The sequence below is a fragment of the Callospermophilus lateralis genome, chromosome 16 (assembly GCF_048772815.1).
Source record: "Callospermophilus lateralis isolate mCalLat2 chromosome 16, mCalLat2.hap1, whole genome shotgun sequence".
Lineage (NCBI taxonomy): Eukaryota > Metazoa > Chordata > Mammalia > Rodentia > Sciuridae > Callospermophilus > Callospermophilus lateralis.
In genome coordinates, this window is record NC_135320.1 from 17,339,990 (window position 1) to 17,350,593 (window position 10,604).

The 10,604-nt window shown below is 41.4% G+C and overlaps 1 pseudogene; it reads right to left on the reverse strand.

The window, feature by feature from the left end:
• Positions 1-1,911: 1,911 nt before the first annotated feature.
• Positions 1,912-3,069, reverse strand: LOC143382365 (galactose mutarotase pseudogene; annotated as a pseudogene).
• Positions 3,070-10,604: the final 7,535 nt, after the last annotated feature.

The following is a 10,604-nucleotide window of genomic DNA, read 5'->3' on the forward strand; positions in this document are numbered from 1 at the left end:
GAGTTAAAAACCTAGTTAACCTGAGGACAACCTAACCCACTGTGGTTGACATGAATTCATGTCTCCTACATATTTCCAAATAATATGTATTAATGAATTAAGAGTTTTTTCCTAGAAGAACAAATGGGCCTCTTTGCTTGCCATAAGCAAAGAACTCTTTGTTATGGTTATAGAGGCATATGTCAACTTTCAGAGCTTAGATCTACACATATGCTCTAACTAAATAACCTGGCTTAACTGCTTATTAATAGAATTAGTGATTTCTAACACAATTGTTGTCTGTACTTTCAAATTCCATTTTATGTTATTAAGTTCCTTTTAATGCTAGGAGACACGTTTCCAAAGGCAAGAATTCAATATCGCCCTAGAAATGATTATCACCCTAGAGATGTATGTAATTGAATGCATAAGCTAATTCCTGCCAAGGGGCTTGGATACTTCTAATTAGTCTGAGTGCCTAAACCCAAGGCCAGGAATGTATCCAGGCTGTTTCTACTGCTTCCAAAGAGCCTTGTATCCTCCAACTCATTATCCATCTCAGAAGGTCTCAGACCCCTGCAAAGGTAAGATAAAATAATAATTGCAAAGCACTTAGAAAAAAAGTAAGCATATGTATTCATGAGGCCTCCCCCCAAAACCAGAACTAAAATAGTATATATACACCCAGAAGGAAACATTTCAAGAAATTGGCTCATGTGATTGAAGGGGCTGCTAATCTGAATTTGCAAGGCAAAAACTGAGCATGGTGGCACACACCTGGAATCCCAGCAGCTCCAGAGGCTGATACAGGAAGATTGCAAGTTCAAGACTAGACTCAGCAATTCGGCAATGCCCTAAGCCATATACTGAGACTCTGTCTCAAAATAAAAAAATAAAAGCGCTGGGGATTGGGCTCAGTTGTTAAGTGCTCGTTGGTTCAACCCCCAGCACAAAAAAAATAAAAATCTGAATTTGCAGGGCAGGTCGAAAATGGTTCCCCCTCCCTAGTGGGGCGGGGAGAGCCATTCCATTTTTCTCATAAGACCTTCAACAGATTAAATGAAGTCAACCCATGTGGTAGAGAGTAACATTTTTCATTCTTCTACCGATTTATTTATTTTTCTTCTGGGGATGCACTTTATTTCAACTGATTGTAGTAAACAATAGTATAAAATATATTTCTTTAAAAAGCACCAGCCCACACCCATCATTAATGATTTGATTATTCAGTAAAAGAATCTCCAGCCTCATCTACATAAACACAACACTGCTTCCAGTATAAATGTTAACCCCAAAGGCAGGGAGTCTAAATGATGGATTCTTTATGGGTATTTGAAACGTTTCTTACAAAAGATTCTGAGAAAAAAGGTTGGCTCCTAACAGAGCAGGGATCAGATCCTTTTTTAACCCTTCAGTGACTCCTGGAATGCTCCGGCAGACTAGGATGGGTAAAGAAGGGGATTTTAATTTGCATGACCTAAACTCAAGTCCTATTTAAACTTTTTACCAGCTTGTGGCGCGTCACTCAACCTCTGCGCCTCAGCTCCCTCACTTGTCAATCACCTGCTACCTCACAGAGGCTCCATCTGCTGGCATGGTGAACCAGCTCATATGACCTTCTTGGAAAACTGCAAAGTGCTACCCAAGAGTCAAGCAATTTGATGTAAAGGAGGAGGAGGAGACAGAAAAGCAATGAGAGCAACATCACAGAAACAAAGATGAGAGATGGAACCTACAACAGTGTATAAGAGTCCCTGGACACCCCTTCTGGGCTAAGGTCAGGCCTTAGATGGTGACATTGGTGGTTGGGTTCATTTGCCCTCTGAACTGCACAGAGAATAAAGCTTGTCATTAGACATGTTCCAGAGCCAGTCACTGGAAAAGGAAATCAATATTCGGACCAATTATTGTGACAGCTACCATTTGTATGATTTAGCACATGATCACTTTTAAATCCTCTACATCTTCATCTTGTCTCTGGACAGGAGACAGGCTGCTGAGGGGGCCCAGGCCTGGCCATGGACTAGGATGTATCTTCACATTTCCCCAAGCCACAGAAAACTTGAACCAGGTGGTATGGTTGTACTCCTCCCCAGGACTCAGCAGCACAGGAGGGAAGTGGCCAATTCTGGGTCTCAAGGTAGAAGCTGGAGTGCTTAGGATAGATGGCTCCACTCTTGCCCTTCAGTGTGCCATTCAGGAAGTTACCCATGTAACACTGGACACCAGGGCACCAGTGTTTACTTCTAGTACCCTCCCACTTCCAGCATGATACACCCTTGCACAGAAAGCTTTTCTTTGGATCCATCCATTTTTGGATCCAAAAGCTTGCACAAAAGCTTTTCTTTGGATCCATTCAGACAGAAATCATGGTCAAAACCATCGATGCGGACCTCCTGAAGGTATTTCCCAAGCTCCACTGACTTTCTTAGGTTGAATGCAGTTCCTTGCACTGGAGCAACATCTCCTGTAGGAATCAGGGCTTCATCCACAGGCAAGAAAGCATCAGCTTCTATGGTGACTTCAAGGTCATATATATTTGGGGATGCCTGGCCTGCCAGGTTGAAGTAAGAATGGTTGGTCAGATTGACTGGTGTGGTCTGACTGGCTTGCGCTCTATAGTTGACCACGAGTTCCCCGCCATCCAAGGATGTCACCCAGACTTTTAACTCTCCAGGGTAGCCTTCCTCATCATCTGGACTGATGTGGGAGAACTGGATGACATTTGAGAGCACCTGAGGGATCCAGAGGACCTTGTCAAAACTTTTGAGTCCTCTATGTAGACTGTTGGGCCCATTGTTAATGGCCAGGTGATACTCCTTCCCATCCAATGTGAATGTTCCTTTGGCAATTCGGTTGGCCACCCTTCCAACCACTGCTCCAAAGTAGGGCTGTTTTGGAGGTATCCTTCCAACTCAGAGAAGCTGAGAACCACATGGGAGGCTTTCCCCTGCCTTTGACCTCCAGAGCTGTGATGGAGCAGCCCCAGGAAATGATGTCCACTTTCAACAGGTCTAATTGTAGCTGGAACTTCACTGTCCATCCTCCCAATGACAGCTCTCCAAACACTGTTCTGGTCACCGAAACCATGGGGAAAGTTCAGGGTGTACAGCTACTCCCTGCTCTTAAAACTCCAGCAGCCAAGTTTTCTCTTCTGCCAATTTAAATGTTAATGGCATTTTAAAAAACACATTCACAGCAACATCTGGACTGATGTTTTTGACCAAAAGCTGGGTACCACGGCCTGGCTGATTTAACAAAATCAACCATCACAGCACAGTATGGGGTGAACAATTATTAAGAATTCTTCTATAGGATTTACTGGGCATTAGTTTGCTATCAGTCTCAGAAGTTCTGAATTTTGCTGGGCACAGTGGCATACACTGGTAATCCCAGCTCCTGGAGAGGCTGAGCCACGAGGATCACAAGTTCAAGACCAGCCTAGGCAACTTAGCAAGACCCTGTCTCAAATTTTTATAAAATAAGAGGGGAAGGGAGCTGAGGATATAGTTCAGTGCTAAAGTACCCATGAGTTCAAGTCCTAGTATCAAAAAAAAAAAAAAAAAAAAAAGATGTCCTGAATTTTATCCTCCTAACACAATGCTCCTCTGCTCCTCTCTCTCTCTGGGTTTTTTATTTCAATAGATCCCTTGTACCCTCCCCTAATTTCACACTGAAACTCATCCTTCCTGAGCTATTCCTGATTGTGTTCCAGTGTCCAGTAAAGCTCAGGGCAGGAGTGTGCCTGGCCCTTTTATGTTCTCATTCTTCTCACAGTTTGAGACTCCTCTACCCTCAAAGAAAAGTCTTGTTTCTTTTTGGTTCCTGCTATTCAGCTATACCATCTTCCTCTTTCCACCCCCCACCACCCCCGCCAAAAATTGCACACAGCTGAGACCTCTCTCTCCACCCTAATCCACCCCACCAGCTGGCTGCTCAATGCTCTCACTTTCCCTTGTCCTCTGTTCTTCCTCCTTTGCCACCCTCATGTCCCAGGAGACATGAGTTAGTATCTTCCTATGAAACTGTAACCTGAAACACATCGCCCTGACCTTGTAGACTCTGCTCACTCCATGATTTCCATTACACTGTCTTTTTTACCTCATTACAACCTCCAGATCCCTGACCTCTGGGCTTAATGCATTCTATCACTTTCTGCCAGCTTCTCCTCCTTCTCTGTCCACCGGTGTCCTTATTCCCCTCTTCTGTAACTCTGCCCTCTCCCTCCTTTCCCTGTCCTTTCCTCACCACCTCTGCTCAGTGAAAACATAACTTCCTGCAGCCTCGGCCCTCAGCTCACCTGGACCCTAAACACTGCCTCGAAGGGCTGTTATGCTTCCTTTTTTTTTTTTTTTTTTTTTTTTTTATAGTAACTCGTTCAAACTCTCCTCTGATGCAGTTATTCATGGACAGAGTCTTTGCTGGTACATTGTCTTGTTTTTTTTCTCATTTTCAATCTTACTTGTCTGGTTGTCTCTATTTTTTCTTGAAATTCATAGTCTAACGGAAACAAGCTAAGTACTCCTTCAGTCAATTATCAGTTCTACTCAAGAAATAAAGATCCATCCATCAAAGCTCAGAACTGACCATAATGTGGCATTTTAACACATTACTAGGTCTGACTGTAGGCTTGGACAGCTAGCACTTTCTCCGGGTGACTCTACAGTGGAAAAATAAAGTTGGTTACAGAAATTGGGAGGAAGAGCAAGTATAATGTTTTGCAAAATTAAATGCAAATATAATTTGCCAAGGCACCCAGAACATGATCCTTATTCTGCTGCTGTTGTCCCTGTGTTCTTCTTGGTAGCATCTGAAGAAAAGTTTAACCTTAAAAACTCTGATGAATTTATAAAAGATGAAAAAGTTCATAGTGTATCAGGGCCACACAAATGTTTGTAGATAAGTAGCTAAAAACTTACAGTAACAAGAGTAATCAAAAGAAAAAATATATCTGCAGGGAGTAAGAGTTATCTTGTGTACTTCAAAAGCATTGGATAAAGCCAACTAAAATATTTAAAAAGAGTTCTCTTTATTTTTTTAGTCAGAAATCACTTCTACTTTGTGCAGAAGCCAATACAACATGCAGATTCTACAGTCGGGAATTTCCTTTGCACTTTTGATGAAAGGGATGCAAAATCTGCTCTCAGTGTAGGAGGCTATCTTTCTGGAATCAAGGAGAAGCCAAGAGGATGTGTAGCTCTCACATGGATTAGTAATCAGAAACCAGACTCCTGTCTTTACATTTCCATCATAAACCACTCCTCAGACACTGTAGCATGGCTCGCCCAGCTACCTTTCCAACAGCTCATGGTTCTGTCTCTGTAGACACAAATTCTTGTCCCCCATTGCTGACATGCCTGCCTTGGCCAATACATCAGACACCCATGGAAGAAAGCTAAATATCTCAGAAACGATTTTCACACCCAGTTTCATATGACCTCCTGAATCAGTTGTAAATTACAGAAATGAACTTTGGCTAATTCAGGAAAAAAATAGGAGAGGAGTTTGAGATATTCAAAGTATCTCTCAGGGCCTGAAAAACCAGCAGCCAAGCAAAAAAATTCAAAATTACGAGTTGGCCCCAGGGAGACCTCGCCCCTGCCACTGCCTACCCAGCTGCCATCCCCGACAGCAGGCTTTGGATGCATCACTAGGAACCACACCCTTCATACTGGCTGCACTTGGGAGTGGATAGTCCCCATATGACCACCCACACCTGCAAAGAGGTCCCCGCACCAGCTCCTGAGCCAAAGGCTTGTCCAGAAGCTTCTGAAGGAGGGAACTGTTGTCACTGTGAGCTCACGAGAGCCACATACCAAGCACAGTGCTATGAGCTTTACTGGGATTATCTCACATAGGCCTTCCAACCAACACAAGAGAGATGTTGCTGTCATTATGATCAAGAATATCATTTTTGTTGAGGCACATGAAGCTTAGAGAAATTAAGTCACTTTCCCAAGATTAGAAAGCAAATCAATGGTACAGCCTGGATTTAAACATCAGACCACTGAGCCATATGACTTAACACATCTGAAAAGATCTCCAAAGGCTGTAAACCTCTGGATCATTTCTGGATTGTTTCTTTCCTTCTTTAATTGAGCATAATTTCCACATTAACTTTGATGTCAAATATTTTAGGTTTTGACCCCAAGTCATCTGTGGTTTATGTCATATTCCTCAGTATGTGCAAATACACTTTGCAATTGCTAGTGCACATTGACACTCTGCAATCAAAGATCTCTACTATTTTAGGGGACACACACATACATACGTGTGTATGCACCTCTACTGCATGGATAGGTAGGTAAGCAGGTAAACTCTCAACACATGCTATTTTCAAAACTCTACTTATTATAATTCCAGGCTAGAAGCTAAAATTTATCCTTGAAGATACTTTATCCCTTTCTCCTGGGAGGGACCATTTTGATGCTCAGTCTTGCTCATTGGGGTCTATACTTTTCTTGAACTTTGGTGAAGTTATCCAAAGGCGTCTGGCTCTATTCTATTCTATTATAGTTAAATATAGTAAAGTGACCTCTACAGTGGATGGAATATGCCTAGATAAGGATGATTATAAGGTAAGGAATTTAAGGTTCCCACCACCAGACTTGTAATATGGGAATTCAGGATCCTGAAGTTCTGTGGGGAGGGAAGACATGAGTTAGGGGTCCCCTACTTAACCGCACCTCCCCCACAGCCCAGAAGATGCCAGGCAGCAACCTAAGAGGAGGCTGGCAGGGTGAGGCGATGTGGAGGATTCTGCAGGTAAAGGCAATGGCTATGAGAACACAGAGGTGAGAACTGTTTCCTGTTCGGAGTGATGATCTGCTCTGTCACCTCCCGGCTAGCATACCAGCTCCCAGTTCATTCACTCTGTTTTACGATGAAAGGAATTCAGAGGAACAAGCAGAGACAGTGGCATCATGCCTGGTCAGAGGTGACGACCACCAATTGGAAGCCCCTTGAAGCAAGAGGAGATAAACAAGAACAGGGCGGGGGGGGCGCTTGGGGGGAGGTTGCTGAGAGCAAATCAGGATCTAGATCTGGGGAGGGGACTAGCTTGCTGCCCCTGTGAGGTAAGTGCTCATCTTTATTGAAGGTGACTCGTGAGGGCTAGAAAGTTCAAGGACAGACACCAAAAAAAAAAAAAAAAAAAAAAAAAGATAAAAGAAGAGTTTTCAGAAAGAAAGCTAATAACAGTAATAATTAAAAGTTGATAACCAATCCCTGAGGATAAAAGCAATGAGTCTAAACATATCTTCAGATGTGTGAGAGGCAAATGAGATTTTTAGAACTGAATTTTTTCCTGAAGCAATAATACTATGCCAAAATTCACTGCAGTAACAAAATTCCCCTAAGTTACTGCTTTATTAAAGTATAATGTATATCCCTGAGGAATTCTACAATGGGATTGTGGCTGAAATCCCTTTTTTAACCATCATTTTCATTTAGCATTAATGACTAAAGTTATAAGATATGTATATTCTATAACTTGAAAAGACTGTTAGTCATTCTCGAGTGTTTTATTAAGATGTCAAGACACCATGTGCAAATAAGAAATTGACTGATTTTTTTGCCTCATCTTCTCTCAATTCGGAATCACCCAAGGCATGGAGCCTAGGACTTGGAGAAGATGATTTAAATAATGGGTTGTTCAACATCCTTTTAAAGTGAGAAGCTCAGTGGTTTTAAATCACAAAAGAAAAAAAAAAAAGGAGAGAAAAAGAGACCCAATTAGAAGAAATTGCATTTTCAGAGGGCAACATGAATGCCTGAATAATTAGACTAATGTCCACCTCATTGTTACTGTGTGGTCGTTTGTAAAGCCCCATGTTGCTTTTAGAAATGGAATAAATCTTCATTTGAAAAGGCCTTTGAAATAAGAACATGAAAAGGTATTAGAGGGGCAGTGATCACAGATTTCAATTGAAAGATACTACACAGTTTTTTCCATTTGCCACTGAAGCCTTCTATATATTGCCTTTAAGGCTCCAAGCCTCCTGGGTCCTCTGGCTTGACCCCTGCTGTGTTTAAGGCAAACACATCAGTAGCCCTTTGTCCAAGGCCTTGCTAAAAATAGCCCTCCAATTTGATCCCTTCAGATCACCAAGTCCCCTTTCTCCATGTCAGTATCCCTAGTGCCCCACTTCCTCACTGTGTAGACAAGACTGGAGACAGGAGCAAGAGGAGCCACCAAACCAGCGTAGCTCAGAGGGTCTAGATGGCTTCCATGAGCCACCTCCTGACCTGCCCTAGTACAGACATCTGCCCTAATGGTGCACAAATGTAGATAGATAATGATTTAATTTTGGTTCCTAATGACTTGCTGAGAACTTTCACTAGAACCATCTGCACCAGCTATAAGCTAACAATAGTGCAGGAAGCCATCTGTGAATTACATGAGGGTCTTCTCTCCGTACAGTAGCCAGAGAGATTTAGGTTTGGCATTGCAACTATCCGTGGCTCTCCAGGGGCAATAGATTGCCCAATGCATGTGACCTTTATTTCTGCTTTGCTAGGAAGATCCCTCATAGTAGCTCCAGAGATGGGTGTAACCCGTTGGGAACTGAACAGCCCACCTTTAACCTTTTTAGGTGAAGAACATTCTATGGAAAGCCTTTGATGTTTCCAAATATAAATAAAGTAGGTGTGGGATCCATTTTGCCATAATATAGAAGCTCGATTGGTCTGATCAGCGTGCCTGTCCTGTCCCTGCTTTTGAAACTATTTTCTGTGTCCTGTGGTTTTTTGTTTTGTTTTGTTTTGTTTTGTTTTTTTCATCTTTCTATTTTCCTTAGCTTTTATTTCTCAGCCAGCCCATTCCACCAAGGGGAACTCCATTTCCACTTCCCGTGCAGGGCATGAGCAGGACAGTAGTTTTTGTTTTATACAGACTTTGTCAGCTCTGCATAGCTGTACCCAAATACCTGACTAGAAAAACTCAGAGGCTGTAAAGATTACTTTGGCTCCTGGTTTCAAAGGTCTCAGTCCATGATTGGCTCACTCCATTGCTTTGGGCCCAAGGTGAGACAGAACAGGCAGAAAGGTGTAGCAGGGAAAGGCTGCTCTGCTTACGACAGACAGGAAGCAAGAGAGTGCAAGGAGCCAAGGACAAAATATATAATCCCCAAGGCGTGCCCCAGGGACACACTCCTTCAGCTACCCCCCACTTGCCCACAGTTACCACTCAGCAATCCATTCAAATTGTTAATCCACCAGATGGATTAATCCACTGGTGACATTATAGCTTGCATTAAACCTAATCATTTCCCTCTCACATTTCATAGGAGCTTTGGCGAGACATCTCATATCCAAATCATTAACACAGACTTTTTGTAATGAAGAGTTTCACATAGCTTTTGCATGAAAGATATAACAAACATAGAACTGAATATCTCCTGCAAGTTCATCCTTGTGAGTGTGCTTTGAGATTTCTAAACCTATGATTCTCTTGATGAGAATAAAAAATACAAATGTCTTATGTGTGTTTCTTCTCACCTCCCTGGATTAGGACTTACTAAATGGTATTAGAACTATGTCCTGAAAACTAAAAGACAAGCTGAAAGCACCCAAACAGCTGGTCTACCACCTCCAGGTCCTGTCTCCCTGCTTCTCTCCACCCTTGGAATGCCAGTTCTCATCCTCTTCTTAGTTAGCCTCTGCAGTTGCAGGTTATAAGACAACTACTTGCATAATAAGGTAAAAGGGCAAAGAGTTCCACATTTTAAATGCCTATCTCATCCACCCTATGCTTTCCTGATCAAGTTTGAAACAGCCTCATAGATTTAACTGGCAATACTGGTTGTGTCTTCTTACTGGCCAACAAAAAACAAAATATTAATACCAAATTATATTGGCATAACTTTTAGAAATAGCCCCATCTGTTATATGCTTCCCAAATTTATTCATTACTTGGTATTTTTTTTTCTGTTTTTGCCTTTTTCAAGATAATTCCTGCAAAGAAAAAAGGCATTTGAATATAATTGAAAAGAAGCATGGATTAGTCTAACTGGATGCCCAAATATAAACACATATACAGCATAATTAACTTTATTTTTATTTTTTTAAGCTGGAATTGGAGCCACAACTCTTTTTCTCATTTTCTTGAGAACATGAGGGAGATAAATTAAGATTGATTAAATCACATCTATGACTAACACCACTAAAGAAAGTATTTACATTTTATCTATATTAAGCAAGTTCACAATGACAAAGTTAGAGAGAAGGTAAAAAATAAAAATTAGTTGAATATGGGATAATTTTAAAAAGATGCCTCACTAGTGTAGAAACTGAGAATGTACAACTGATCTCTTACTCAAGAATGGCCATCTTTGAGCAAACTTAATTTAAATGTCTCAATAAGCTAAGAAAGACTGTGAAAACAAACTCAGAGGATTTTATCCATTTTAATGGGAGCATTTATAAACCTAATAATCAATTAAATGGTACTATTTTCTAGATTACCACTTTCCAGTAGAAATACAATGCAAACCACGTGTGTAATTCTAAATTCCTTTGTAGTCACATTTTATAAAGTAAAAAGAAACACAAGAAATTATTTCAGTAATATATTGTAATTAATCCTATATAATCAAAATATTATCTCAGTATGTAATCAATACACA